We start from the raw sequence: 24236 nt of genomic DNA, 5'->3' as shown, positions 1-24236 counted from the left end.
AATACTAGGATCCCATATCGATTTTCTAGCCTCTTTATGGTCCATACTAGTCACTTTGAAGTTAGGATTCACCATGTTGCAGTACCAACAATAAGGATGTGAATCACCTATAAATGTGATCCTTGGGTTTGATGTCATCCTGAGAGATACTATTTCTTTTTCCTTCTATGCTACTCTACACCCAACTGTTCCCTACCTCAAGCTATGAGCCCACTCATTTTTTTCTCTGAAAAGAAGAGCTCCTATCTTGTCAATACTTGGATCCCAAACTAGTGTATCCATCCAATCTTGGGAGTATAAATAGACATGTATTACCCTACCATATTCCTACAATAATCATCATAGTGAGTGATCCACCTAGTGGATGCCAAAAATACCTCCAAGATGAATGACAATCATTCTAATAGGTCAAAAAATATTGATGCAACAAGATATACTAGTGTTAAGTTTTATATTGAGGGTCACTACTCTCATGACTAGGGAAGAAATCTCTCAAGTGTATTATCTAACACACAATCCCATCTCTATGGATACCCATTCAACTCCATGACTCCTATTAACCGAGTCAAATCTAAAAAAAAGAATGGCAAACCAAGTAGGAAAACTAATGATAACTAAAGTGGGAATTAAGATAAAATCACCAATCAACAAATAGACGTTTTCCATTTAGTAAATACTTGATGTCAAATTGCTAGCCAAATTGTAGAAACCTTTGGTATATATTAAGACAAACCATTTTTGATTTAGAACAAGTATTATCAAACAAATACACATCCCTATCAATGAAATGATTACCATCAAATGCAATTTCAAAACTAGAATCAATTAATTAATATTTATTGACATGATAATGTGAAGGTGTATAACTACTGATATAAAAATAAAAATTCTTCTAGATGACTTATTTTTGGTCCTCAAGGCATTTTTTGGCATAATGTGTCCCATGTGGATAAGGTGAAGTGGAAATGCTATGTCCACCCTCATTCTCAAAAAGGGTATGAATTCCTTCTATCATTTGTATGACTTCCTTTTCTTTAGACTAAGACCATCTCCTACGTGAGTAACATTCATAGAAATCTAATTTTCTGCTTGATATAAGGAATAGCGTGCCATACTCAATCGAAATCAAAGAGCATCCACCTCCTCTTTATCTTTTACATGTTTGATAGCTATATCTCTATCTCTAAGAAACTTCATGTAATCTGATTTCATTATTTCTAATGCCCTCTTAAGAGTGTAAAGGTATGCACTATTAATCCCATTTCTTATTCCCTTCTCGTTTTTAACACCTTTAAATTCCCACAAATTTTCTTCAATGCTTTTATGGGTGTTATCAAAATGCATTAAAGATGCAATGAACATATCATCCGATACTTCCAATTTGTCCTCCAAATTATACAATCCAAAATTACCACTTTGACATAGGATTTCAGATTTTACCTTCAAATCAGCCCGTAAAGTAGCTACATTTTGATCTAACTCTTTATTCTAGATTTGATCTTCCCTTGGTTGGAAGAATCTTCATTTTTAGTTGCATCCTTTTCAGAATTGTTCTCCATCTCAAAATGTATTGACTCATCAGCTATGACATTATGATTTTTAAATAATTCAATCTCATGGAAAGGCTTGTTAATAACCACTTTCAATTCACCAAATAAGATGGTAGTATAAACCTTACCATCATCCATAGTTAGTTCCTTCTCATGGAATTGAAGCTAGACTATGGAGTTCTCTACTTACTCAATGTTGATCTATTATTCTTGGGATGACTCATCATCCTTGTTAACCTTACAAATGTGACCAAGTAACCAAGCATATTGGCAAGTGAAGAAAAGTTTCTCTTTTTTCATTAGATTCTTGATTATTTTTGGCAATCTACAACATGTATGCCCATAGAAATTAGCCCATTGTCTCTTATGTGATCCTAACAGTTTTCTATTTTATGTTCAATCAAAACCTCCACAATTTCACAAGTCATACCTCCAGAGGGAATTTTTTCTCCCTTCTCCATATAGCCACCAGATTTGATTGTAGTAGTTTACATATGTCATCATCTTCATTTAATATTAATGATATATTTTTTATGCAAGATATTACAATGTCTAGATGTTTTTTCCTAAATTATGTTAAGAAACATTAAAACAATTGTTGAATGATCTTTTCACAACCAAGATCCAACATATTGATGAAAATTATGTCTTTGGCCATAATCTCCATTGTCTTATCCTTTTTACCAAATGTAAGACTTTTTCTATCCCACAGTCCACCTAGGCTATCCATAATCAATTGTAGAACTTTCCTTAATATGTCATCATTGTACGGAGTAATGGGTGTTGTAGTTTTTATAATGTTACTTTGGTAGGAGGCCATTGATAGTCTCACACCTTCACTTTGATTCTCTATCCCTATGAACCAAACTAAAACAATCATTGAAGGTTGTAGGGCTGGATTTAAGAGCCTCCAATCAGATTGATCCACCTTGGTCAAACATGAATCCAACTTTTCCAACTTTAAAGGAAGGCTATTCAATGATTTCATGGGCTCCAATTGCAATCCAATGATGTAAAGCTTGTTTTTTATTGGCTTTTCCTTCTAAACTCCTTTAGCTATTAATGATCAAAAGTGTCATTAAATTCTTTGGAAAATATTTTGATCTTAAGTGTTTGTACTATGTATACTTCAACTGAATTCTGATGTGTTGTTTTTTAATATGATAATGCAATACTTGACTCTATTGAAAGTCCTTGCATCCACCAAAGGTGTCTCAAGAAGACATTAAGCCAGCTGCAACTAGGTCCTTACACATAAATTAGATAGCATATATATATATATATATATATATATATATATATATATATATATATATAGGTTAGTGAACAGTTCTTTCTCTTGAACTAGAGGTAGATCAACTATATCATTTGCTTCAATTTATCCTTTGATTCTTCTTAGTAAGAAGATATCAAATATATATGGGCCTTGCGAAGCTTACAAATATGTTCCCAAGTTTTATTCTTCCCCTTTTAAAGCTTAAGGTCATTGGTTCAAGTGAGTGTCCTTCTAAGTGAGAGGTGTCTAAGTATATTTTAGGTCACTTACTTTTCATCTTTCTCGAAGTACTCTGCTATCTTTGTTTTTTGGGTCTCCCTTTGCATTACCTTTACCTAATCTTTCTATGTGGGTTCCTACTTTACTGGTGCACATGGGTATTAGGTGATCTAGGCATGGTTTGGGTGTAATATCACATCCTCCTAATGAGAAGTAAGTGTTCTATATTTTATTATCTATAATCTTTCTCTAACATTCATATCTTACAGATTCTGAGCTTTTGAGCTAATTTTCCCCTTGTGCGAACTACATCAAGTGCGGATCTGACGAATGAAGCCGTGACAGTGAGTAGTAAGCTGAGAATATAATTTTGTCTATGCCCAAAGGCCTGCAAAACTATGGATAGATGCTAGGGTGAGTCTCATTCTGATTTGTGGAAATAAGATCAAGTATTACTAGGGAAAATGGGTCCATGGTTTTTCTAATACATGTTCATGGAAATGATGTCATTTTGTTTTAATTCCAAGACCGTATGAACTTGAGTCTGATCTCAGTTCAAATGATCATATAAGTGTGAGCATAATGTTGAAAGAACTATTTAAAGGCTCATAACTAGTAAGGCATGCTTGACATTTAACTTCAAGGCCATAAGATTGAAGTATAAGGTTGAATGTTGTTTTTTTTTCTTCGATTCGAGAAATGATGTTGAGAAAGGATTTTTCCACTCGAAGGAAACAAAAAGGGATACTTTTTTGGGGGCTTTGAGAATAGAAAGTCAAGTTACCCTAAAATGTGAATATCTTTTGGAGATTCCCAAAAGATACTTCCAGAGAAGTAAGTGTTGGAGATGTGAACCCATTATGAAGGAAAAGAAATGCTAAAAGCCTTAGGTGGAAAGTGAAAGAATGAAGTGTGCAAGCTAGAAAAAGGATTACTTCTCATGTTACAATTCTGGATAAAAGGAAAATTAGTTTGCAGAAAAGGTTATGTGTTTCTCTCTCTCTCTTGCACGTGTTAATATTGTTAACATTATCTACATTCTAGATTTTGAAGAAAAATGAGGCACTTCCCACAAACCTAAGTATTTGTGTTGTTTAATGACTTTTAGTCATATCACTTTACTTTAAGTAAAGTAAGAGTGCTTTTGGGAACTTAGTATTTTATGTACGAATAAATGAAAAGTTTAATTAGACGTTACTTATGGAATTAAATGAAAATCTAGCTGTTATAATCATTGGCCAAACTTAATTGTGTTTGTGTGGTGCCAACATTTTAATTCCTAAAGTTGTTTCATCAAAATTGCATGCAATTGGTTTCTACAAGTATATTTAACGACTATTTATCGAGAATTGCATCGTGTACAATCATAGCGAATGAGAATCAGAGTTGCTGGTTATGATAGATTAAATGGCTTGTAGAGTGAGTTAAAATATTTTTTAGATACATCCTTCAAGGTCTATGATTTGGGTGATCTACATAGGAGGCTAAGTTCCCAACCCATTCACCCAATCACTCTGAAACTCAAAGAGAGAAAATTGGTAGAAGCAACTAGCTTTCCAATGGCAGTTCATGCACCTGAGTTGAGGAAGGAGTGCATAGAGAGATACAACCTAGAAAAAAAGCCTATTTTGTTTCTTAATGAGTCCATTCTCATATCAATTAACAAGGCACCAATGCAGTCTACATTTGAAATCCTCGTGAAAGAGAAATATTGTGACATCAATTTTGGCTCCTCTGCATCTATGTTCAATAAGAAGAAGACCCTCAGACGAGAGGACATGTAGAGGACCTAGTTCCAGATTGCCCACTCAAAGAAGAGCAAGATGCCAAAGACTTTGTTTGGCACAAATATGAAGCAAGAGATTGTGGATATCCTTGCACTTCTTCTTAGACTGAAAGGAAGAGAGAAGATTGCGGAGTTCATTGAGCACCACTTCTTCCTAGTACATGCAATTTGTGTGGAGGATATGCAGATCGACTGGGCATAGATCATCTATGAGGAGCTCGCCTCATGGTTGTGATTGGACAAAGGATTCAAGTAGTTCTACATGTCCTCTTATTTAATCTATGCTTTGATAACCCACCATTTGTGGCTTGGACTTCCTAGCATCCAAAATCATGATGAGCGCACCAAATTCTATGAATTCTACCCACATCTACAACTACAAAGGAGCTATGATGAATATGTAGCTGTCAATTATGCTTTTATAATGAGGTTGTGCCAATAATTGCAAGGATACCTAGAAAGGAGGTCCTCACCAAAGGCAATTTTGGCTATAAGCCAATTTGGATGCTCATTCATCTAATTTCTGTGTTTCTCCTATTTGCAAATAGGAGCCTATGATGGATTTCCCAAGAGATTGCCCAAATATCTAGAGGACAACATAGTCCTAGTTGAACTATGTTGACAAATCTTGGAAGTGAACACCCTGTGTCCAAATGTGAAGAAGATTGTTAAGATTCCATTCCCTATAGTGGTAGGCTTTTATTCATGTGCCTCCACATTAGATGCTTAGAATCTGGTAAAGATTTTTGAGGGAAAAATTAAATTGTTAGATTATGAGGTGCTCAGGCCTCGATATGATCCAGTGAATTTTGTAAGGGGTCATCTAAAGTTGGGATATGCCTATAAGCATGTCTTGATATTGAAGATTTTTGGTCCAGGTGTCTCAATGAGTACCAAACTCAGGAGAGATTTTGGTCAAGACTAACTATTGATGAAATAAAATTGTATAATGATTGTGCTGATGTCTCTAACCTTGTAGATGATGGAACCTACATGCACCCCACATCTTATGAAAAGATCAAGAACACACCAATTTTGTCTACCCCACTTGTAGATCCAATCATTGACACCATGGAGATTCTAATGTAGGGTATAATCAAAAGAAAAAACAAATGGGTGGAGTGGACCCAAGCAAGGAAGAAAAGGAATGGGAGTACTACTTCCTCAAGTGGAGTATCAGCTAGAGCCACCCAACTAGCTACGGCAACAACCAAAACGACCACTACATCAACATTTATAGGTCCATCACAATCTATTGGCCAAGAGGGAGACCAACCTCTAGAAAAGAATGTGCTACTTACTCACACCTGTGGAGCTAGCCTCTGAAGACCGGAGAGAAGGAAGATGACAAGGATAAGGGGAAGGAACAAGAAAATTTAGTGGCTAAGCCATCTTCCCCTATTCAAGTCATCAATTTGGATGGCGATACTAACCCTATGGAACATCTTAGCAAGGGGATACTCTAGCCCATTTGGTAACCAAAGTCATTACCTTCCCTCTTGTTTCTCAAAGAAGGCCAACTCCATTGATCTCAAGGGAGTTGTTCGACCCCTCTGCATTGTAGTTTGCCATCAATGTGCTCTCTACAGATTCTTGGCTTGCAAAGACCATTGATAGAAAGAAGAGGAGATACGAGGATGCAACCCCATCAAAGGACTTGATCACACAAGTTACCTCCTCCCAGGCATCAAAGAAAACAAAGAAGAAACAAAACATTGCAGCATTGGCTATAGATTTAATGACTAGCCACATGCTAGTTGAGGTTATTGAGCCTCAGAAAGAAGGAAGATTTCATGAACTCTAAAAGGATGACTTAAAAATCAGAACATTGGATCTTGGCATTGTTGTTCATGACTCCATGGTGAACATGTGAAAGTCAACTAATTAAAAGATCAAGGATATGCTAGACAAGCTTAGAGTAGAGAAGGAGATATTGAAAGCCTCGAACAAAGAGCTAGTGGATTACATAAAGTTTACACTTAGAAGTGTAATCACCTAAAAATGGTCATCTAGACTATTAGCCCCCTTTTCAACATTTTAGCTAAATTAATTTAATCATTTACCTAGACCAAATTGCTAATAATCAATTTATTTAATTATAACCTATAGTTTGACTATGCTATCCTAAGTTCATTATTTGATTAAAAGAACATGTCCCCTTTTAATTAAATAAAAGACCCCATTCTTCTAACCCACTTAAAGTGCACACATAAAGTCCTTTTTCTATTTTGCAATTAAAAGAAAAGGCTTTGTGACTTTTGTCTTATATGACAAGTCAACTTATATTCTATTGGTTGACTTGTGTGTGCACATGGATCACTCCTATTTTTGAATTCCACCGTTGATCATTCACCATCTTCATCTTGATCTCTACTATCCATATGACTTTAAAAGGGAGAGAGCTTTCTCCCTCAAATGATCCATCCCTCATTTGAATATTGTTATGCTGCAGGTTTTTTAATAGGTTTCTTTGGAGCTTTGCGGAGAACTTCTATTTCTTGTCTACATTCTCTCATACCATAGCATTTTAGCTTAGATTCATGTTGCATGTTAGTTTAGCTTCTATTTTGCAATAATCTATCTCACATAGCTTAATATTTGGATTGTAACACTCTCATCCATGCTTAGAATAGCTGCACTTTTCATATTCATTCTAGTTTAATCTTTAGTTGCATTGCATCTTTGAGGAACTCATTGTAGATATTTGCACTCTTGCTCTTGTCTCAAAGAACCTCCTGTTGCATGGTTTACTAGTAAGAAGAGTATCTCTCAGGCTCATCTGAGAGCCTTCTCATTCTTAAAATATACTCTCTTGCACTCTATGGATAGGGAGCTCTAAGCTGGCATCCAAGCATTCCGAACTCATGGAATCGTTTGGATAGAAGGGTTTAGAGTGGGACACTTTCAAGTGTACATTTTTGGCACCCACCATGGGGCTTGAATCAAGTTCTAGCTCCATTTGCTTTCATTTCTTATCTTTGGTTTTTTACAGCAGCATATTGGATCTAATCAAGTGCTTTTTTAGAATTATCACTTTGATTTTAAGGCCAACCCATAAGTAGATTGTTTTGAAGGCCAAAAACTTAGTTGTTTTAAAGATTTGATCATATCTTTTAAACCAATATGAGTTTGGTTTTGAAATTTTTTTTACACATTGGGTATGTGCTCAAAATGTCTCAGTCCAATTTTCAAAGCATTTTGAAATGATTTTCGGGAGTTATGCATTTTTCTTTGTTTTTTATAAAAATCCATTTCTGATCGAAAATTAGTGCATTTTTCAAAAAAAATTACATTTTTAGAAATCTTTTTGAATTCTAAGAGGGCTACTCTCTTTGTGTTTTGACTTTTGAGGTTGTATTAGAGATCAAAAACTTGATTTGATAAATCTAACCTATTTTGACAAAATCGATCTCTAGGGAGCAAATGAAGAGTTTTTTTGAATTTCTTACATTTTTGGAAAGCTCTCTAATTTTTAGTAGGGGTCTCTTCTTTTTATTTTTGTTTTTAGATCCGAAATCATAGCAAAAAAGTCCAATCTTGTTGACTAGGTCAAAATCAAAGAGTAAAAATGAGAGCATTTGTGATTAACTTGCACTTTCTTTACATGCACTTGGTTGGAAGATAAATTGGATTTTTGAGGCAAATAATCACTTTTTATTGCAGATTTTTATGTTATTTCACACTAACCTGTGGTGCTAACAAGTTTTGATTACAGGTTGCCATCCTTATGAAAAAAAATAAAACATTGCATAAAAAGACACATGTCAAAGCTTCAAATGCACAAGGTCTACTAACGATTGTTTGCAGGGCTGCCCAATGCATAAAAACCCAATTTTTCTTGTTCTTTACTTTTAAATGTGTGACACATACTAGTTGTTTATTTTTAGGCACATTAAAACTTACAATTGGGATCTTTTGGTGATAGGAGAGTATGCTCTTCACCCTTGTGGTGAATCAAAAATCTTGACTTACCATTTGGTTTCAAGAGTAAGAGGCAACTAAATCTTCTTGACATGTTTTGGAGAAAAAAATTGAAATAAGAGAGTATGCTCTTCACCCTTGTGGTGAATCAAAAATTTTGACTTCCAAAAGTTGATCCACTCTTTGCGTAGTTTAGAATCCTTTAGAGGGTCTGCTCTCAGACAACCTGAGAGGAACGACCCAAGTGGGGACAAGCAGATTACTCGATTCTTCCAACCCACTATAAAATCAAGGCTATCAAGGACACTAAACCTTGGTAGACGTAGTGTTTGTCTTCACCTAGTGTGATAGCTTATGGGATTTTGACCATAGGGAGATCACTAGGCAAGATTGCTTAAGGTACTCTTGTGGTCGCGAGATCGGTTACTCATTGCAAGGTGAGGTGTCCCGTAATTGAGAGCAAGAGGAACACTATGAACGGAAGCTCTATTTAAACACCCTAATTTAGTAACTACCTTTTTTTAGCTGCTCAACTTCTTGGTGCAAGGATTGATCCTAGTGGACTACCTGGATCACCCCAAGATTTACACTCACCATATGTGTTCCCTTAGTTGTGCTTATGAAACTTCTATGAAAAAGCCAATATCTCTTGTGGGAAACCACTTGGTGTGAGGTGAAGGAGCATCAAGCGTGGGCTAAGTTGTTGAGTAATGAACCATGAAATTTAGGTAGATATTGCTTGATGTGTTCTCAAATGTGGTATACCTCTGAAAATCTTTTGAACATACACATGATGATAGTTCTAGGGATTTCTTTTGAGACCTCACATATGCTTGTATCATGCAAGGTTGCTTTGTCCCTTGCTTGATTGTTTGAAGACTACTCCATGTGTCACTATCTTGCTTGGAAAAAAATTGCTTTTGAACATCAAACTTGCTATCCTATCAACTATTATCAAACTTTGTCAACCAAGTCAAAACATCAAATGCAAACATTTTCTTGTGTTTCTTGCTAAGGGGACTCTCATCATTTGATTTTTATTTTCTATGTCTCTAGTTCTTGAACATGCTTAAAGTGACTCTTTGGTCTTGGGGCTCTTGGTCTTTCTATCTTCATGGTCTATGCATGCTTGCTAGTTATCCTTTTGCTAAAATGGTTACCTTGATTTCTTGACTACACTCTTGGGTTGGGAAAGTTGTTCACTTGTCACCCTGCTTGCTCTATTTATTTGGCTATTTGGGCATCTTGCCTAGCTATTGACTTAAGGCATTCATGTCATAAGTTTTTTGGACATATTGTTTGACAAGTCACTTTAATCTCTCTCTACTATCTTGGCAAGTGAACACTCTACCTCCTATAGTTTAAACATCAAGTTATCTTCTAGGCTCTTTTATGCTTGGCTTTGCATCTAAAACTATGGGATCTAAACCTTGTGCTACCAAACTTCTACTAAACTTCAACCAAACCTAGATGATCATGATATCCTCCATGTCACTAAAGAGTTTCAAGATCTATTTGCACAATACAAAGAACTAGAAGAGACAAATGATCTTTCTTACCTTCATCTCTCTAAGCGCATGATGGAAATGAAGTCTAAACTTGAGAAAAGGTTAGAGGAGAAGATTGCATCATTACATGAATCTTCCTTAAGGTCTTTACATGCATGTAAGTCACCTTCTTTGAGGTCATCCTCTTCTTCTAGGTCTATATGCTCTACTTCAAGACATCAAATGTCTTCATCTTCTAGATCTAAAGACCTCTTTAGAGAACAAGCAAGTGATACCTCCTTTGAGCCTATGCTAAAATTTTATGATGGACCTATCTTTGACCAAGCTAATGATGAAGACATGGATGCATGCCATTCACTTGAGAAACAACAAAAGGACGCTAGACATACTTCTAATAGAACTTTTTCTCCCTTGGAAGATTCTTATGATGACACATTGCAAAAACTTCTTGGCAATAAGATCATCATGTTACCTAAGTCTAGCTCATATAGAAACCCATTCTTGGATATCTATTGTGCTTATCATAAACATAATGAGCATAGTACTTCAGATTGCATTGAGCTAAAAAATAAAATCCAAGATCTTATTGATAATGGAATTATTGATACCTCTAATGATTCATGTGATTAGGATACTTTTCTTGAGAAAGATCATATTAATGAACCTATGTCTAGTGATGGTTTCCTTGATACCTCCACTTCTTCCAACACTCATGCATCTCCCAACACTTCAAAGCTTTCCAACATGCCTCCATCAAATAAAGAACCTAATGCTTTCCACATTGACTACATGTATCCTCAAGGGCTACCTCTAAAAGAAACTCAAGCTAACCTTCACTTGGCTGCAAACCTTTTCCATGCTACTAATCCTAAACATCCTCAACCTTCATGCACTGCTATGCCTAATCCAAACACTACTCCATTCACTCTTCATTCTCCCTTGTCCTTAGAAGTGGCTCCATGTCAAGAGGACTCTCAAAAAGGCAAAGCTATAAATGTCAAGAAAGATCAAGATCAAGCACCCTTTTATCTCTTTCAAGATTTTTTCCCTCCATATCCTATATCTTGTCCACCTCCTAAGTATGATGAAGATAGCACTTCCATTATCTGCCTTGCTCGCTTACTGAAAATTATGAGAAAAGTTCTCTTCCTATGCTATCCAAAGCTACTTGTCAAGATCAAAGCATCCCCTCATGTTCTACTTCTCCATATCCACTTCAAAATTTTACTTAAGCTTCAAGTGCTCCTATTAAAAATGTTGCTCCTGTCAAAGGTACTCATAAGTCTATTTTTTGGCTTTGACCATGTTGCTCACTCTAAAGATGTTGATATCCCTTCCCACTATCCCTTTGCATCTTCTAAATCTATCCTTGGTCCTTATCCATCTAAGCTAAAGCATTCAAACCTCCCATCCATATTGGGGCCTTATGTTCCTCCATCTCCTACATTCACTCCTAGCTCATTCCCTAGCTCTCCTATAATACCTCAAGATCAACAAAGACACTCATCCTTGATGACTTTTCACCCATCTATACATCTAAACCATTCATATCAGTCTTATTCATCCACAAATCCCAAGTCCTTTCTAGAAGTGAGAATAAACATAAGAATCCATTGAAAAAGAAAGATCACTATGTCCCATCTAATCGACATGCGAATGCTAAGAAGGAGAATGCACAAAAGAGTCCGCAAAGGTCCACTATTAAAAAAGCTAAATCAAAGAAAATATGGGTTCCTAAACCCATTATTGAAGAAATGTGTTTTGAGGTATCCAAAGGAAAATCTAAAGCTATATGGATTCCCAAGTCTCTTTTAAAAGACTTGAATATTGAAAATACTTCAAAGTTGACATTCAAGCTTCCAAAGGCTTCCATTCCATCTTCTTCCAAAAATCTTCCTAAAATTATTCCAAAGCCTTCCACTCCACTTTTTTCCAAATCTATTCTACCACCTCATACATCCAAACCTCAAGCTACTTCATCCATGATTCCTCCATCATTCCAATACCCTTCAAGGTGTGTGTCAATGTTGATCTTGTCCAATATTTGAACTACCCTCATGAAATCCTCTAAAGCTTACACTTACTTTCTATACATGAACTATTATCCTCCATATACTCTTCCTACTACCATTTCTCTTTCATCACCCTATCAACATCTTTGAGCATACCTTTCTATGGTCTTGGCTTATCACGACTTATCTTTTCTGTAGGAGCACTATCTACATTCAAAAAGCTTGAGCTCTTTCTAAAAATTCAAAAAAAAAAAAAATCAAAAATGAAAAAAATGAAAATGTGCCTTGGTGAAAACCACTTCTTGTGGCACCTTGGTAGCAAAGTAAAGAGAAATAAATTTATCCTATGGTGAAAACTACTTCTTGTGGCACCTTGGATAAGTACCATGATAAAAACTTGGCAAACAGGCATCATGCGTAATTCTTCCATCATCCATCCATCCCTTCTTCTCTCTTTGATCTTGACAATGTTGAGCTATCTTTGCATATTGGCTATCTTATCCACCAGATTTTCTATTGTGCTCTCCCATTCACTCATAGCCTTTATCTTGAGCTTTATTCTTATTGCTCTATCCCATTGCTATACTATCTAGTTGACCCCTTGGTCTTGATCATAATAAATGAAACATGGTTCTCATAGGTCTCTTGACATGGCTACTCTTTTGGACTACACACTTCATGCTATCTCACTTGTTGGCTTCATTGCTTATCCTACATGCTATCTTTCTCATTACTTCCATTGCTTATCCCAAATATGCTTCATATGACTATTTCACCTCTTTCCCTAGCTTGGGTACTCTTGAGGAGTCAGTCCTTGAGGATCACTTTCACTTGCTTCATAATTTTTTCTTATCCATCTTTGCTTATCCACTGGCTTGTTTCTCCATCATGTCCTATACCTTGCTAGACATTGGGAGAAAATAAAAAGATCTTGCTTGAGAACTAGTGATCTCTAAATTATTCTAAAAATTTCAAAAATCATATATGATCCTGAAAAAAATACAAAAATACAAAAAAATTGAAAAAAGTCTCGAAAAAAATCTGTCAAGTGGTGAAAACTTGGAAACAGGCGCTACTTGAAACCCTCACACCTATGTCTATCAATCTCAATCATCCACTTCGCTACACATTTCCTGGCTTGGAATTGTTTCTTGTCTTTTTCTCGGGGGCATAGTTACTTAGCCTATTGAGGTATTCTTGTGCATTAGGGTTTCTTTGACAACTCACAAAATAGTGTTTCTCAACACTTCCCCCACCTTGACATTAAGTGTTTTTCAACACTTTTCAGATAGTTTACCTACGGTCTCCGATGTCGCAATATTTCTCACTATCAGAATCAAGTCTTGAAGAAATGGCCAAGTGACTTACACACACTCACTTTAACACTTAAACAACTAAGCTATGCTAATCTTTATCTACTTTGTGTGCTATCTATGATGATTTATTTACTATATGTTCCATCCCTAATAGTCTTTCAAGGATGTCATTGACTAGAAGACTGGGGCCATGGGGCATGTTTTCTTGATTTCCGCTTGTGGGTATACTTTGTTTGTCTATAGTGTTGTAAGCATTCGTGCTTGTCCTATTCAATACTATGACTTATAAATGTATCATCCTTGACTATTTCACAAGATCGCACTTGGGGTTTATCTTGGCGCTTGTGCCTTGATACAGGTGTAATCTTGCTAAATTAAACTTAAGGAATCTAATCACGTAGTTATCTTGACTTACATGTCTCTGATGCTTAGATTGGATTTCCACATACCTATTTGATATCGATCATATTCGTATCCTCATAGTTATACTAGTGATGGTTGTATGATCTCATGATGTCCCTAACAAATGCTCAATGATGAAATTAAGAGTCTAAATGTTATGCACTTCTTGCTAGTAAACAACTTTGCATATTAGCTTGCATTTTAGGTTCATTTTCTAGCTTAGTCTTGCATTCTTGCATATGGGGAAAGCTCTCTCTTCATCTTTTTGCAGACATATCGGCTAACTCCTTTTATATATTTCTTTACTTTGTTCTTGTTCATGCCTTTTCACCTTCTTAATCTTTCGCTTCATATCTTTTCTATCGTATCATCACATTATATAAAGTTTTGACCTCTTAAATAATTTCAACATCTTGGATTCATTTTCGGGATCAAAATCCAAATTCAAGTTCATCTTGATGGTCAAATTTGTCTTTTGAATTTCTACTTTCTTCTAAGCAGTTAGCTGACCTGGGTCTAATCTCCAAATCATCAATGAGGCATCTTCATTTCCATACTTCATATCTACTTCTAGTCACCTTTTCACATCTAAATCATCTTTCTACTAGATTTGACCTAATTTTACACTGTCCTTCATGGTCAACTCTTAGTCAAATTGGGGCATTTAATCACTTTCTTATAGTCATTATTGGGCTCTAATCATCTATCTATCATCTTGGACATTGCTATATTCTAATTTTCTCATGTCTAGCCAGTTTTTGCATCCCCTTACCTCATTTCAATTTTGATTCCGAGGGGGCAGAAATACTCTATCACTTATTGCTACAACTATCTATTTCTTAGGAGCATTTGTTTGATCTTCTCGCTTGTTCTCGATCTATCTACTTTGCTAAGTGTTAGCATTCTTCTTGAATTCTGACATCATCTTTTCCTAGTGTTCAGTACTACCACTATCAGGCTATATATTTAGGACTTGCTATCTTTTTCTACATTTCGTTCTTCAAAATCAGATATCTATATCTATCACCGCCTACTCGACTTTCTATTTTCTTTGACATAATGTGTTCCCAGATCGATCACGCATTAGTCAAAGAGGGGCAAATGTAATCACCTAAAAATGGTCATCTAGACTATTAGCCCCCTTTTCAACATTTTAGCTAAATTAATTTAATCATTTACCTAGACAAAATTGCTAATAATCAATTTATTTGATTATAACCTATAGTTTGACTATGCTATCCTAAGTTCATTATTTGATTAAAAGAACATGTCCCTTTTTAATTAAATAAAAGACCCCATTCTTCTAACCCACTTAAAGTGCACACATAAAGTCCTTTTTCTATTTTGCAATTAAAAGAAAAGGCTTTGTGACTTTTGTCTTATATGACAAGTCAACTTATATTCTATTGGTTGACTTGTGTGTGCACATGGATCACTCCTATTTTTGAATTCCACCGTTGATCATCCACCATCTTCATCTTGTTTTCTACCATCCATATGACTTTAAAAGAGAGAGAGCTTTCCCCCTCAAATGATCCATCCCTCATTTGAATATTGTTATGCTGCAGGTTTTTTAACAGGTTTCTTTGGAGCTTTGCGGAGAACTTCTATTTCTTGTCTACATTCTCTCATACCATAGCATTTTAGCTTAGATTCATGTTGCATGTTAGTTTAGCTTCTATTTTGCAATAATCTATCTCACATAGCTTAATATTTGGATTGTAACACTCTCATCCATGCTTAGAATAGCTGCACTTTTCATATTCATTCTAGTTTAATCTTTAGTTGCATTGCATCTTTGAGGAACTCATTGTAGACACTTCCATTCTTGCTCTTGTCTCAAAGAACCTCCCATTGCATGGTTTACTAGCAAGAAGAGTATCTCTAAGGCTCATATGAGAGCCTTCTTATTCTTGAAATATACTCTCTTGCACTCCATGGATAGGGAGCTCTAAGCCGGCATCCAAGCATTCCGAACTCATGGAATCGTTTGGATAGAATGGTTTAGAGCGTGACACATTTCTAGTGTACAAGAAGGACTTTTTCAAGTCAATTTGACCTGAATGTAGAGGAGAACAAGAACTTACTAGACTCAAGTTTCAGCAAGAAAGACAATTCAGGTAGGTAAGCTGGGCATGGGTAGATCAAATCAAGGATCAAGGTCCCTCATTAGTTGAAAACTTGGGAAGCCTAGTGTTGGACACTCACAAAATCAAAGAGCCAGCTTTAGATCGTTAAACAACCATACAAAAGGAAATTGATAAGCTGATAGAGAAATTGACCCTTCTACAGGAAGTGATATAAATGAAGACTAATGTAGCCATTGCTCACAAGATTCTAAAGACTAGCAAAGAATCACTATTCCACTAGAAGCAATCCTTGGAGTTTATCGCAGAAAGCTCCATAAAATCTGAAATTGAACTAAAGGATGTGCATGACCTAGTACAAAAGATCATTGCAAAGTTGTTTTAGTATTTGAAGATCTTGCACACAGATTCCTTTGTGTCAACTAATGGAAAGCTCATGGACATTGTGAGAATGAAGTCCAAGTTCTTGGCATTTGTTGATGAAGCTATTGAACCCCTCAACTTCCAAGTGTCCAAGATCTAGGAACTCTCAGTAGCAGATGTAGTCATAAGGAGAGAAATGGAGAAGTTCCAATCAAGGGTGGCCAGAATTGATGAACTGACAGAAATGTTTGACTACTAGATGATCTGAGCTGACAATATCCTCATTCTAGGTGTTGAAGAGCTGGTAAAGTAACTGAAGCAATGAAATATTATAAAGATAAGCCAATTACTTCTAAGAAGACATGATGTTCTGATGCTTTTCTAGACATCTATCATTCTTCTTCTTATATTTTCTAATTTTAGCCATTCTTGGAATTTTGCTAATCTCTGTAATGGAAAATGATTCAAGCTTGTCCTATTTTTGGTCTCTATGTTCAGGGATGCTCTACAAAGGCAATCATCCAATGAAACCAACCATTTTGAGAAGGCCTATAAATGTAATCTTTGATGAAGTTAATAAGATTGACAAAATTTACTTTGAAAAAACCCCTGTAGCTGGGACCACTGTGTGTGACTTTGAGTTCATTTTAAGTTTTTCTATTCATTTAGTTTAGATTGGAGTATATAGAATGAATGTGTTAATGTTGAAAGTTGAATGAAAGTGAATGATCTTGGATTTCTTTCCTTCATTCAATAGATTGTATGTCTTACTCTCTTTAGCATAAGCATGTCTCCTATTCTATCTGCTATTCATCGTGGTTTGAGTGTTTAGTTTAGTTTATTGCATAAGGAAGCCAAAAACTGATGTGTGGAGTAGCTGAAGGATAGACAATCTGGGTATTGTCAAAACATTAGCTTATTGCGTAATCTGAGAATTAATTGTTTCATCATCTCTTCCTCTCTTTCTGTTGTTGTAGTTAGTTTTGCATGTTTCCATTTCTTTACATTGTTAGTCTGACTAGATTTGATTTTGTGAGTCCCCCCCGCCTTATTTACCTAGGTTGTTTGAAGAGTTGAACAACTTGGTTTTTACCTCTTCTACTCTCTGGTTAAAAGCATACCCCCAAAACCTAAAAGAAAAATTCATTGCATATCTTGCACTCATAAGGGAGCTATACCTTTCAATTTAGGGGTCTTCGATAGATTAATACTTTGACCCATTCTTTTGTTAACTCCTTATGTTTTCCATAAGCCATTGGGCAAGTCAAGAGTCAAGGTATAAACCAAATATCAAGAAAGACAAACTATTAACCAAAAAAATATCAAGTAGGCTTGAATATACTCCCAGTCACATACACAAGGATCATACAATAGAACCACTAGAAATGACTTTCTAAAGGGTCAAGCTAAACATTATTAATGCTAACACAAATGAATGATTTCTGGCCGACTATTTGAGCTTCAACCTTCAATGTTGACTACAATGAATGAAAAATTCTCACTGCAAATTGTTATCTATTAGAAGGTTTTGACAAGATAGTAATGGTGTCAATGACAATACTTAGTGACACAAGTCTCTAAACCTCATGGCAACAACAATAATCAACTCCCGATATTCCAAACACCGATGCCATTGAAATGTTACTCGATGAATTTAGGAATGTTTACTAGCATCTCCAGTGATGATGATACAACCCAACATAATATTTTTAAAGTAACTCTACGCTATCCTCATACCCTCATAACTTTACTGCAATAAACTCCTTACGACTCCCCTTTTCCTGTTAATAGTTCCCACTCCCAAGTGAGAAACGATAAGCTCTGTAGCTCTGCAAAATTAAAGGAGGCTCCACTTTCCTTCCATAACTTACTCCTATTTTCTTAACTCCAATTACTAATCTATAATAATGAACATCCCCTACAACAAGAATCTTTCTTGTTATCATCGTCTTGGTGTTTCACCAACTTAGTAATGACAAAGCTTGGAAGAAGTGTTTTGTTCGATTAACTGCTATACTCAATCAAGGCTCTGGTAGTTGTAATCTTTGAATGATTCTTCCCAGACTGAGTCAGGACACTCCAAGAGCAATTGTGGCTATACTACAATAAATTAAACCTTTGCCAATGATAGATGCCTTGATACTTTTCCAGCAAGTGTTCGCCAAGGAAATTGCCAACGTCAATGGTGTTTGTAAAATTTTCTACAGCTAAAAGAAAGAAATAAAGAAAAAGAAATAATAATTGTGGATTTGAACAAGAAAGAAATAAAGCTGCTAACAATAAAAAGAAATATTGACTACACTATGCTCTTTCTCAATGATAATAATGATTACATTATGCAATATGATTTACACAAATTGAAACCACCTTTAACAAGAGAAAATTAGGGCGAAGAGTTTAGTTATCGCCAATCATGCACGAGCAGTTAACATGAGACTATTTAATTAACAACATTAGTTTGGGAAAAGTCGTTATCAAAACTAGAGGATCACCGTCAAGACTGGACTAATCTGACTATTGGAATTATTAACATGAACAATTATTTGCCGCCTTGTTTATTTGATTCTTCAATTTTCTATGAGCATTGGGAATTTGGCTACCTCCAAATACATTAAAAAAAGTACTATAGTTTCAAAATTAACAAGAGCTCTTGTGAGTAGGAGTGAATATTGTTAAATGTTTATTATAAAAAAATGAACAAGAGTTCTGGGAGAGCTTGAGACCCTGTCTTGTATTATTGGAAATTCATTTGTACAAATAACAACTTAGTTGTTACATGACTATATATAATCTTACCACTTCAATATTGTGAGAGTTTGGTTGTCAAAGAACAAAAAAATATTTGTTTTATTGTCCTCAGGTTTGTCTAAGGGAAATTGAATTGGAACATTAAATTCAATTTGAGATCATATTGCCAAAGAAGAAATTGAAATATGTGTAAGTTTGAATATAATTTTTTTCCATACTATTACAACCGAAATGATGACTTAGAAGAAATCAAGAAATAGTTTGTATGACAAGAAAATAATTCATGAAAGTCCAAATTGTTAAAAAGATCACTAAAACTGTAAAGAAGAAATTATTAAGAAGCAACAAAAATGAAAAATCTATCATATAAGATATACGAACTATCGAAACAATTCAAATCTTGTATAGTAAACAAATATACATAAATCACACTTCACAAATCTAATAGTTTATAGGAATTCACAAAAAACACAAATCTAATAGTTTATAGGAATCCACAAAAAAAACATATAGTTAGAATAATCAGAATAACCAGTTGCATGTGCAAGTGGTAAACTTTTTAACGTGACCGGTAGCGCGCCAGTAAACTTTTGCGACATGCCCACTGATACGACGGGGACGGGGGAGACTAGAATCCATGACCAACCACTTTTGCAACATGCCCACCGATACCACGGGGACGGGGGAGACTAGAACCCATGACCAACCCCCTACAATAGAGAAGATTTAGCCAACCGAGCTAGGGCCCCCACCCGAAGGATTTCGATGTTCTGTTGCTTATTTAAGATTTTGAATTGGGAATTAGTTGTTTAGTGATTGTATGATATGTATTTTCAATCCTAAAATTATCGATTATGTATTTTGACTAGGCACTATCACACTTTGTCATGTAATGGGTATACCAAAGATGTATGAAGAGTGAATTACAAGGAAAAAGTCTTTTTTTAGAAAAAATTGCATACATTTTTGTTGTACATGAACAATTTCCTAGAATATTTAACAAAGCATCCTTCTTATTCAATGAAGGTTTCAATGAACAGTAGCTCTGTTCGAGCATGAGTGCCTATTATGGTATTGTAAGTTGTCGGACCCTGCAAAAAGTGGCGCATGAAGTGAATGACAAGTACTTATAGAGATCTAGAGAGTAAAGTATTGTAGAAAACTGTATTTACATCATGTTTGTAAATAAGAACTCGACTTACAACAGTTAGAGGAATGCATTTTGAAATTTATCCAAACATATACATCTATATTTGGATTAAATGAAAATTGCAGAACTATCATCTTGTACTTGTGTTGAATATGCAAATGATACTTAGATCCAATGAATTATAGTGTTTCAACAATTTATTTTAGATTGATTTATGACATTGAAAAAAACATCACAATAGCTAAATGATACTTAGATACAATGAATTATCGTGTTTCAACTCCTTTTGTTTTAAGTTAATCTATATTGATATTGAAAAAAAAAGAATCACAATAGATAAACACTACAAGATTTTTGAATGCCAAGAAATATCCATATTCAAAGGTAAAAATAGTAAGAACTTTGAATATTTAATAATATTATTTTTTTTATTGATAATATCCCATCCATATAGAAAGCATCAAAGGGTCCATATATCTTGAGAATATGTGTATAACTCAAAATATTCTAAATATGCACATAGGGAAAAAAAAAACCTTACAATACCAATATTTTTAGAGCATATACAATTTTCCCATATTTTTAATTAATGCGCCAAGTGATCAAATTTAGAAACAAGCTGGAATTGTTGAGAGGATATATATATGCATCTGAAAATGTGAAATATTTATCAAAAGTTTCAATAAGTCATTTCATTTCTAGGGGAAAGAAATTATGAAAACTACTACAATTTATAAAATGATCACTCAATTTAAATGAAGATAGATTTGAAGTGTCTGATAAATGTGACCAGTTATATCATATTGTAAAAGTTTTTTGTCATTATACAAAGTCCAATCATTTTTTAGACAAGAGAGTCAACATTACTCTATTGAATAACTCTGATAGCAAGTTTTACTTAGAGAAAGTTAATTTACATACATTTATACAAAAAAATTACGTTTAAGGCATTTGGTCATGAGTATATGTAGGGTTTTGAATGGTGTAAGTATTGTGGGTATGTGCAGGATCATGGTGTGCCAAAAAGTGGCGATGTGAAAAAAAGAGAGTTTGAAGACGCCTAAAAGCGCTTCAAAATCCGCTCTGACTTTTTTTTACCTATCTAGGAACCAAACCTGGAAGGTTAAGCCGAGCCTTATCAGATATCCGATATCATATCGGATATCCGATTTTAAATCCAATATCCGACTAATAATTAAAATCATATAATAGTATGATATATTATTTAATATTATTATTATAATAATTATTATACTATAATATAATAATATTATTATAATTATTATTATGCTATAATATAATAATATTATTATTATAATAATTATTATACTATAATATAATAATATTATTATAATTATTATTATACTATAATATAATAATATTATTATTATAATAATTATTATACTATAATATAATAATATTATTATTATTATATTATAATCGTATAATATTATACTATAATAATAATATTATAATAACATATTATATTATAATAATATAATATAATATTTCATATATTATATATATAGTAATGTAATATAATATATATATATAATATAATATAATAATAAAAAGTAATATCTTATAATATAATATATAATAAAAAAGTATAATATATTATAAATTATAATAATATAGTATAATAATAATATTTTATATTATAATATATAGTAAATTAATATAATAAATATAAAATATAATATATAAATATATAAAATGTAATATATATGTTATATTATATATATTATAATATCGGATATCCGATATAATATCGGATATCCGATACCTGTGCATGGATTAAACACAAAATCACAGACCCGTGGCCCTTATTTTCACGCGAATTTGGGCCAGTCAGATCGGATATCAGATAATAAATCGGATATCAGATAGCAAATCCCCCCCCCTGACTCATTTTTAACCTAAATTTAATAGATTTTAACAAGATTTTGTTTGTTTTAGTTGAATCTAGGGTTTTTTTGACAAAAAAGGTTAAATTTTAGATTTTTTTTAAATATATATTACGTTTTGCAATTCAATAGGAATGGCTGATCAAAATGATGACACTGAGGCAGGGAATAATATTCCTCGCAACCCACCACCAAACGATCCAGTATCCCCACAAAACCGTCCACCAAATGATCCTCTACCTCCTCAAAACCCTCCTCGAATCGAGGATTTGATAAATGAAAATCTCACTGAGTTGAGAGGTTTGCATAGAACATACAATAATGTACCTGCACTGGCTCCTATGTTATCCATGTTAAACACCATAGTGGATAACATTGAAACTCTTACAAACCAACAAAATGCCGCTCTTCGTTGGCGTGATGAAATGCACCAGATGTTTGATGATGGTTTGGATTATGATGAGGTCGCGGCCCTCAACATAACCAAAGATGATTTGGCAAGCCTTTTTGCTAACCCAAAAATGGGTATACCAGTTGACCCAAAAAAAACCAAGCTATCGATTAAATGATGCACAAATGACGCCATACGTGCAAATTTTTGGGACCGTTGGTGGATGGTCTTTGATATCCCTCCACATGGTAATTTAGACATACCATTTTATTTCCTTAAAAAATTATATACAGAATTTGTGTTGAAACTTAAAGTGAACTATTGGAGCATGAAGCCCAACATGGGCTTAGGACTAGGAGCTCCTCAGGATAGACCCTCTTCCCAGCGAAAGAAACTTGGCACTTTTGTCTCCCCCCCCTGATATCTCCCCACCTCCTTGAGTGCAGCATCCATATATTATGGCATAGGCTAGCTCTCAGACCATCAGAGCCATTCATAGGCTGAGTAGCCTAATGATATCTCAGGCTAGGTCAGTCTTGCCTCCTCGTGTTGATGATGTTGGTGCCAGTTCATCATCGGCTAGCTCATCACACATTTGTGTGCCTCACACTTGCATTACATGCAAGAATATTTTCCTGGGTCCCATAGGTGATCTTCCTGAGTATCATTTTGTATTAGACGAGGATACACCAGACGCACGTGCAGAGGCTATAGACCCTGATGCGAGAGAGGAGGGGAATGTAGAGGCATGGACTCCTTTGGTGTCGGTACGTGTATACATTTTTTTGTTATGACATGTGTGATTTAAAGTTAATTTTTATAATAGAGTAATTTTAATTTTTAAGCCATACTGACTTTTACATGTATGTGATCTTCATTCATGTTTAGTTGATGACCGAGGAGGAGCTCAGACAGATAGATGATGCTACACTCTCGGCCATTTCATTTGGCCTTGAGACATCTACGGTACATTATGTTGTGTTCGTATTTCTTTTTTCTATTTGATATTGTAGCATATATGGTTGCTAATCTTTCTTTTATCTTGCAGATACCACCTGCCCCGGGGGGGACAAAGTGCGGGGGGTGAGCCAGCATGCATTGACAAAGGAAAGGTAATTAGATGTTTTCTAATTGATTAAATATTGATGCATTCTTGTAAAATGTTTGTGGTAATCTCATTTAATTACATTATTTATTGTATATAGGGTGTGGCTACTGGCAATGAGCCTGTATAGATTTGGCGTCCTAGATCATCAGGGATTTTCATTCACACAGAGAGCCCCATTGTATGTATAAGTATCATTTATTTTTTATTTTTTTAATTGATGCAGAGGAAAGTATGATTGTTGTTCTATACAATTTCTATGATTTTTTTCGTACCAATAATGATTCATGTCTTGCATATGTTCATTACAACTTAAATAGGCTTATATGCACTTGTCCAACCGACCAAGTTGGTTACAAAGGTTTATTTAATCAAACAAATACCAAATTACTACTTTCCCTCCAAAACTAATATGACCGTTTGAATTTGAAATTCAAATTTCAAACTATAGTTTTTATGCATTCCCTAACTTTCTAAACTATTCCATTGACTCAA

General features: G+C 34.6%; 1 long non-coding RNA gene across 1 annotated transcript; it reads left to right on the top strand.

The window, feature by feature from the left end:
• The first annotated feature begins 23352 nt into the window (after positions 1-23352).
• LOC149578352 (uncharacterized) lies at positions 23353-23705 on the top strand. Its single transcript, XR_016356131.1, has 3 exons — positions 23353-23403; positions 23525-23602; positions 23685-23705. It is a non-coding gene; the product is annotated as an uncharacterized LOC149578352 (long non-coding RNA).
• The last annotated feature ends 531 nt before the right edge of the window (positions 23706-24236 follow it).

Source organism: Cupressus sempervirens, chromosome 1, assembly GCF_028749045.1.
Source record: "Cupressus sempervirens isolate cs-2001-9-10 chromosome 1, ASM2874904v1, whole genome shotgun sequence".
NCBI lineage: Eukaryota > Viridiplantae > Streptophyta > Pinopsida > Cupressales > Cupressaceae > Cupressus > Cupressus sempervirens.
This window is presented reverse-complemented; position numbering and strand designations above follow the sequence as displayed.